We start from the raw sequence: 7,215 nt of genomic DNA, 5'->3' as shown, positions 1-7,215 counted from the left end.
CTGAGCTCTTGTGTGGGGCCATTTTCCTCCAGGCAGTCCAAGGCTGTGTCCCACATCAGCCATCCTCCAGAAGAGCATCTCTAATCATTTTAGATTAATTAAATGCACCCATTGGTAAGGCCCTGATTGCTGCAGGTTTTGCTGGTTTGTACCTGTGACTTGCAGAGTATTATTCCCCTGACATGGGTAACCAGTGCTGACTTAAAAAATAACAGTAATAGCAACCAGAGACCTAAGAGGTCTTTGTAGGGTTTGTTTCCATGATAATCTTTGCAATTTATGCCTATTTTATATTGAGCCAACTGTCTAGATTTATTATTTTTTTTTAATAAAACTTTTCTTGCAGTGAAACAGATGTCCCAAGAGTAGCCTTGCATTCCCTACTGCCCAGCATCACTGAGACAGCCAGTGTTTTGTTTTCTCTGGATTTAGACCTAATCAGCAATTCTGGAAAAAGAAAACCAAGCTGCAGTAAAGGTACAGTTCAAACAGTAAAAAAACCAGGGGGATCATGAAGTTTAAAAATATCCACTTTCTTTTTTTCTAACAATTATAATCTCACAACTATGCAGAAAATGCTCTGGAAGCTGAGCAAAAGCTCCTGGCTGCAGTATTTGACTCCCAGAGGAACTCAGGCCCAGGGGGTGTATTGATTTTCAGATGTGCTGATTCCATGTCCCTTTGACAGCTCTGGGAGGCAGCTGTTTAAATTTGTGAAGGTTTGGATTAAAATCTGGACATCTGATAAACATTCGGCCACATACTTGAAACAAACAAACAAAAAAAAAAAATCACAGAAAAAACCCCAAAGATCCTTAATTGGTTCATTGTGTGAGCTGGGATGTGGAGATACAAAATTTGTTGTCACAGAACAAATTCCTGTCTGTTGTGCAGAAGGAAATCCCCAGGCCTGATGGTGCCAGTGCAGCTCCCTGTTTTTCCAGAGAGCTGGGAATGTCTTGGCAGGATCAGGATTGATATCAAATAAAGTGATAAAGATTGAGGAGGGAGCAATGGGGCACAGGTAAATATCTCTGTGTTTAAAAGAAAATCCATGTGTTTAAGAAAAAAAAAACAAACACAAAAAACCAAAACCAGCCAAAAAAAACCACAAAACCACATACACAAAACCCAACAACCCAGAAGTGTGTTCTGCATGCTCTGTCACAAAAAATTTGAGAAGTAACACCTGAGAATCTTTATGAATCAAACCTCTCTCCTAGCCAGCCACTTCCCTGTCCCACCCTGGGGTCTGCACAGCACCCAGAGCCACAGCTGAGGTGCCTGGAAGGGCAGGAAAGCACAGGAAATCCTGTACAGGTGAGTCCCTGGCCACCCCAAAGGTTGCTACAGCTCAGTCCCCATCTCCCAGCTGTGGTTCTGAGGATATCTTGGGTGCCTGTTCTGAAAGCTTTGCTGAAATCAAGGTGAAGAACTTCAGCTCCTCCCCCTTGTCCTGGGCACCAGAGCATTTCTTTATGGATTAGGGGAAAGCCCACCTTAAAAAAGGGATAAGTTACCTTAAAAAGGGAAAAGTTACCTTAAAAGTGCATGTGAACATGGAGGATTATACAATCTGGTAAGGATTTGTTGGTTTGTTTTTTTTTTTTCTGTCTCATATTATACTGCTGGTGTGAGGGACTGAGTGGGTGAGTGAGGGACATTTGGCTTCACAGCCCCATCCTGATCAGAACATTTCTTCTCAGCCCTTTCCCCACCCTATATTTGAGCAGGGGGGAAACTCAGTAAAGGGTTTGGGGTTGCTGCTCTTCTTTTCTTGTAATCAAGGAGATTTTCTTTACTTTTAATCAAGGATCTTGAATTGAAAGCTAAAGCTTGCTGCCTGACATGAGATGTGGATCTGTTTGGCTCTGGAGCCTTACAGGAGCTATGGGAAATCATTTAGGGCTGTCTGGAAGCTGTGTGAGTGGCACATTCCCTAAATGTGGTGCACACAGACCTTGGGAGCAAGAGCTGCCTCATTCTGGGAGCTCTGCCTGCCTGCTAACAGCAACATTAATGGGGAACATGAGAGGCATTCTTCAGTATGAGACTACTGGGAAAAAAAAAAAAAACCAAAAAAACCTAAAAATCCCTTAGCTAGAGGGTTGCAATCTGAGCATGCTTCTCCTTTACAGAACTAAAAAAAAAACTCTGTAAAACTCTCCAGCTGGGGCTGGATCTTGTCCTGGTGCTGGTTTTCTCCCTTCTGGACCTTCTCAGCAGCCTCAGCTCCCCAGGGTGTTGGGCTCAGCCCCAGGACCTTGCTGAGCTCCAAGGAACAGCATCAGCTCAAGGTGAAAGCCCCCTGAGAGGGGATTCATGTGGAGTTTGTCCCAAATTTCTCCATCACCTCTATCCCAACCACCCTGCTGGGCACTTTGCCCAGGGGGTTTTCCTCTCCTAAATTAAGCTTCCTGCCCAACCTGCTGCTGAGGCCAGGGGGGTTATAGTTAGTGATAAATACCATGAAGAAGTGCCATAAAAATGTGAAGAAACTGTAAAATAGAGAAAATTCCATTTTGGTAATGGCAATAAATGGCACAAACATTAGCAGAAGTATCCCATGCTGCTCCTAAATGCTGCCAGGGTGTATTTGCCTCAGAAAATGCTATTTTTTTTTTTTTTTTTTTTTCCACAAGCCTATTTTAATGTCCACTAGGTCTTGGGGGGGCTGCAGGTATCGTGGGGGTGAAGAAGAGGGGGAAAGAATTAAATTGAAGTTTGCTGGCAAAGCCTCCATCCCAGTGTGGTGAGGAGAGATGCCAGAAGTGATGTGGTGGTTCACCTCCCATGGAGCATGAAAATTCACTATTTGTGGGTAGATACCAAGTTGTCTTAAATAATTTTCATTTCAGCTGCATCATCTCCCCTGGATTATTTGTGTTTTTGTGTTTCCTGACTCTGGCAAAACGTTTTGGAAGCACATCAGAGGGCTGAGGGGAGTTTGCAGCGTTCCCAGGAAGCCTGGAGCTTCAGCATTTTAAAAATGGATTTCAAGGAGCTGCTTCTTGAGGTAAACACAAAATCTGTCAGAAATTCCCCAAAAATATCTTCTGTGCATCAGCCATGTGGGTTATAAACTGCTCTCCTAAAAACAATTAATTTTCATCCCTTGCCCTTTGCATGGCCCTTCACAGGGAGTCAGCTCCACCTCCAGGAGCAGCGTTGCTTCTCCTGGGAAGCCTGGGGACCTCTTGGAGGCAGAGGAGTCAAAAAGGACAAGGACAGCAGAGAAGCAGAGAGTGGTTTGGGGTGGAAGGGACCTGAGAGCTCATCCAGTTCCAGGCTTGGCTGTAGCTGGGTCTGTGCAGGGCAGCATTGGGGAAAAAAATTTAAAAAGAAAAAAAAAAAAAAAAGGAAAAAAAAAAAAAAAAAAAAAAAGAGAACAAAAATAATGAAAAAAAAAAAAGAAAAAAAAAAGAAAAAGAAAAAAAAAGAGAACAAAAATAATGAAATGAAATGAAATAAAATTTTAAAAAGAAAAAAGAAAAATTAAAAGAAAATAATAAAATGAAAATAAAATAAATACACAATAATAAAAATTAAAATAAACAAATAAGAAAAATAAAATTTAAAATAACATAAAATAAAAAATATAAATAAATAAAAGAAAAAAGAAAAATTAAAAGAAAATAAAAATAAATAATAAGAAAATAAATTAAAATTAAAAGAAATAAATAAATAAAAGGAAAAAAATAAAAGAAATAAAACTCTAAAAAAATAAATAAAAGAAAAAAACAAAAAATAAATGAAAATAAATAAACAAATAAACAGAAGCCCTGTCTGAGCCCTGCAGCCCATCACTCAGGGCACTCACTGCTGGGCTGCAGTTCTTCCTCCTCACAAAGGTTCAGTGTTATATCCCAGGTGTTATACCCCAGGTGTTTTATCCAGGTGTTATAACCCAGGTGTTATATCCAGGTGTTATAACCCAGGTGTTATATCCAGGTGTTATATCCAGGTGTTATACCCAGGTGTTATACCCAGGTGTTATATCCAGGTGTTATATCCAGGTGTTATAACCCAGGTGTTATATCCCAGGTGTTATATCCAGATGTTATAACCCAGGTGTTATACCCCAGGTGTTATATCCAGGTGTTATATCCAGGTGTTATAACCCAGGTGTTATATCCCAGGTGTTATATCCAGGTGTTATAACCCGTGTGTTATAACTCAGGTGTTTTAGGTTCTTGCCTGGGCAGCAGGATCAGCAGATCAGACCCAGCCCCCTGTCTGAGCTGGCAGGGGGCAGGAGGAGATGGAGCAAAAGCACCCCGAGGTTTTTGGGGTGCAGGCAGTACCAGCCCTGGGTCAGGGGATCTCAGCAGCTGCTCCAGCTTGGGAAGGGATCATCTGGTGCCACAGGGAATGGGTTCATCAGGACTGATCCCAATCCTTTCCCGGAGGAGCCCAGAGACTGGAAAAGAAACGGGGTCAGCACCGAGCTGAACCCAGGGCAGGGCCCACCCACTGTCACCAGATGTGGGGTGGTGATGGTTCATTATCCCACTGGCACCTCCAGGATATTTCCCTGATAAACAGCTTGCTGGGATTTTAGCAGGACACAGGTCAAGGAGAGGGGAGGCAAAAGTTGTACAGAAACTTCCATCCTCATGGATTTCTTCAGGGGAAAAATATATATTTTTTTTTTTTTTTTTTTTACCTGGTTCAGGGAGGGTTTCTTTGTGTCCCTGGGGAAGGAAGAGGGAATGGATGGGGATTCTTCATGGATTTCTTCAGGAGGAAAATATATATATATATATATAGATTTTTTTTTTTTTTAACCTGGTTCAGGGAGGGTTTCCTTGTGTAACCTGGGAAGGAAGAGGGAATGGATGGGGATCCTTCATGGATTTCTTCAGGAGGAAAATATATATATATTTTTTTTTTTTTAACCTGGTTCAGGGAGGGTTTCTTTGTGTAACCTGGGAAGGAAGAGGGAACGGATGGGGATTCTTCATGGATTTCTTCAGGAGGAAAATATATATATTTTTTTTTTTTTTTAACCTGGTTCAGGGAGGGTTTCTTTGTGCCACTAGGGAAGAAAGAGGGAATGGATCGGGAGTCCTCATGGATTTCTTCAGGGGGAAAAAATATATATATATATATATTTTTTTTTTTACCTGGTTCAGGGAGGGTTTCTTTGTGCCACTAGGGAAGAAAGAGGGAATGGATGGGGATCCTTCGTGGATTTCTTCAGGGGGAAAATATTTTTTTTTTTTTTTTTTTTTTTTTACCTTGTTCAGGGAGGGTCTCTTTGTGTCACTGGGGAAGGAAGGGGCAGGGGATGGGGCACAAGCAGCTCAAGCTTTCTCTCTGTTCCTCCCCAGGATGTCCTGTATGCTGGATTTTCTTCTCCTCAGCTTTTGAGGCCAAGAAAGAAATGCTGGGAAATCTCTCTGTGAAGGTGCCACGAGCCAAGAAGCTGTGCCCAGGGGACACCTTTATTTCTGTCACCACAAGGGCTGCTGAAGTTCCTGGTCCTTTCAGGAAGGACAGACACGGATTTGGGGTGAGAAAAAGAAAATAAGGGTTGGGGTGAGTGGGATATGGGGAGCTGGGGACCAGCCTGCAAACATCCCACTGCAACCAACTGGTTTGCCCAGTTGGGCAACTGGTTAGGCCAGTTTAACCAGCACACTGGGGAGCAAGTGTTCTGCTCCCTTCTGCCAGGGTGCTGGAAACCTGAGGGACACAACAAGCTCCAGTGGTCACAGGGTTAAAGCAGAAGCAAAAGCTCCATCCCTACCCCCAAGGGCTGGAGAGGAGTTTGGCAGGGGGCTGAGGGTCCCACAGAGCCCACCCATGTGGAGGGGGGTGGAGAGGGGAAGTTTTCCTGGGAAAACAAAGCCTTGAGGATGCATTTTTTGGGGGGGATGGGACATTTGTCTTCATCTTTAGCCTATAAAGCCCTCTGTTAAAATAATTTCACCTGGTCAGGCCAACACCTGTGGGCAGTGATGGAAAGAAACTTCCCCAGCTGTGGATAAATTTGGCATCCTTAGCTGAGCCCTCCCAGGAATATCCCACCCCAGGAGGCACCAGACAAGATCCTTCTGGCCTGGATATGGTGGGAAGGCAGAAGTGGGGATTTGGGGTGACTGGAAAGCTGCCCTGTGCCTCCTGGGGGGGTGGAAACCCCCCTTCTGCTGCTCCCAGTTTCCATCTGCCTCCCACAGACTCTCAGAATCTTCTGAGCAAGTGGGAACTGGGAGTTTTCTTACTGGATGTTTCAGCTTTTATGATTGCAGGAAAAAAAAATATGAGGATTGCAGAGAATATCTTAAAAAAAAAAAAAAAAAGGCATTTGAGCAAACCTTAAAGGTTCAGAAGCCAGAATGCAAATGAAGATCAACCCCAGTTTATTACTGCTTGAAGCCTAAACCCTGTTGATAATCCCAGTAGCCCTAACTCATGCCTGGTGGATGTTTGGATGTGTTGTTACAGCTCCTGACATGAAATAACCCTCTGCTGGCTTTGTTTACAGGCAGGGATTTCCCTCCCTGATAAATGATTGAAAGTGTTTGGACAATTAAGCCTCCAGAGTTCTTAATTTAGCAGCTTCCCTGATCACTAACAACCAGCTCTTGAAAAACATTAACACCAGACTACCAAAAGAGTGAGAGATGGTGATTTAAAGACCTCACATTGGTTTTCTAATGCTGATTTTTTTTTTTATTTTTTAATTTTTTTTAGCTAAGCAGCATTCCTGTGTCTGTTCCACAGCCTCTCTGCTTGTGGGCATCTCTCAGATGCCCAAACAAGGGAGGGAGAGGGGAGAAACCACCACTTCAGAGGCACATTAATATGTTTTAAGTTAAAATATATCAAATATGTCATATTAAGAACTGATAGTTCTTTTCTTTTCTTTTCTTTTCTTTTCTTTTCTTTTCTTTTCTTTTCTTTTCTTTTCTTTTCCTTTCTTTTCCTTTCTTTTCCTTTCTTTTCCTTTCCTTTCCTTTCCTTTCCTTTCCTTTCCTTTCCTTTCCTTTCCTTTCCTTTCCTTTCCTTTCCTTTCCTTTCCTTTCCTTTCCTTTCCTTTCCTTTCCTTTCCTTTCCTTTCCTTTCCTTTCCTTTCCTATTCTTTCCTATTTCTATTCCTATTTCTATTCTATTCTATTCCTATTTCTATTCCTATTTGTATCAGGGTGGTGAGACACTGGCCCAGATTCCCCAGAGAGGTTGTGGCTGAGGATGGGGCTTGGAGCAACC

Source organism: Heliangelus exortis, chromosome 3, assembly GCF_036169615.1.
Source record: "Heliangelus exortis chromosome 3, bHelExo1.hap1, whole genome shotgun sequence".
NCBI classification, from domain to species: domain Eukaryota; kingdom Metazoa; phylum Chordata; class Aves; order Apodiformes; family Trochilidae; genus Heliangelus; species Heliangelus exortis.
Note: the sequence above shows the minus strand (reverse complement) of the source record.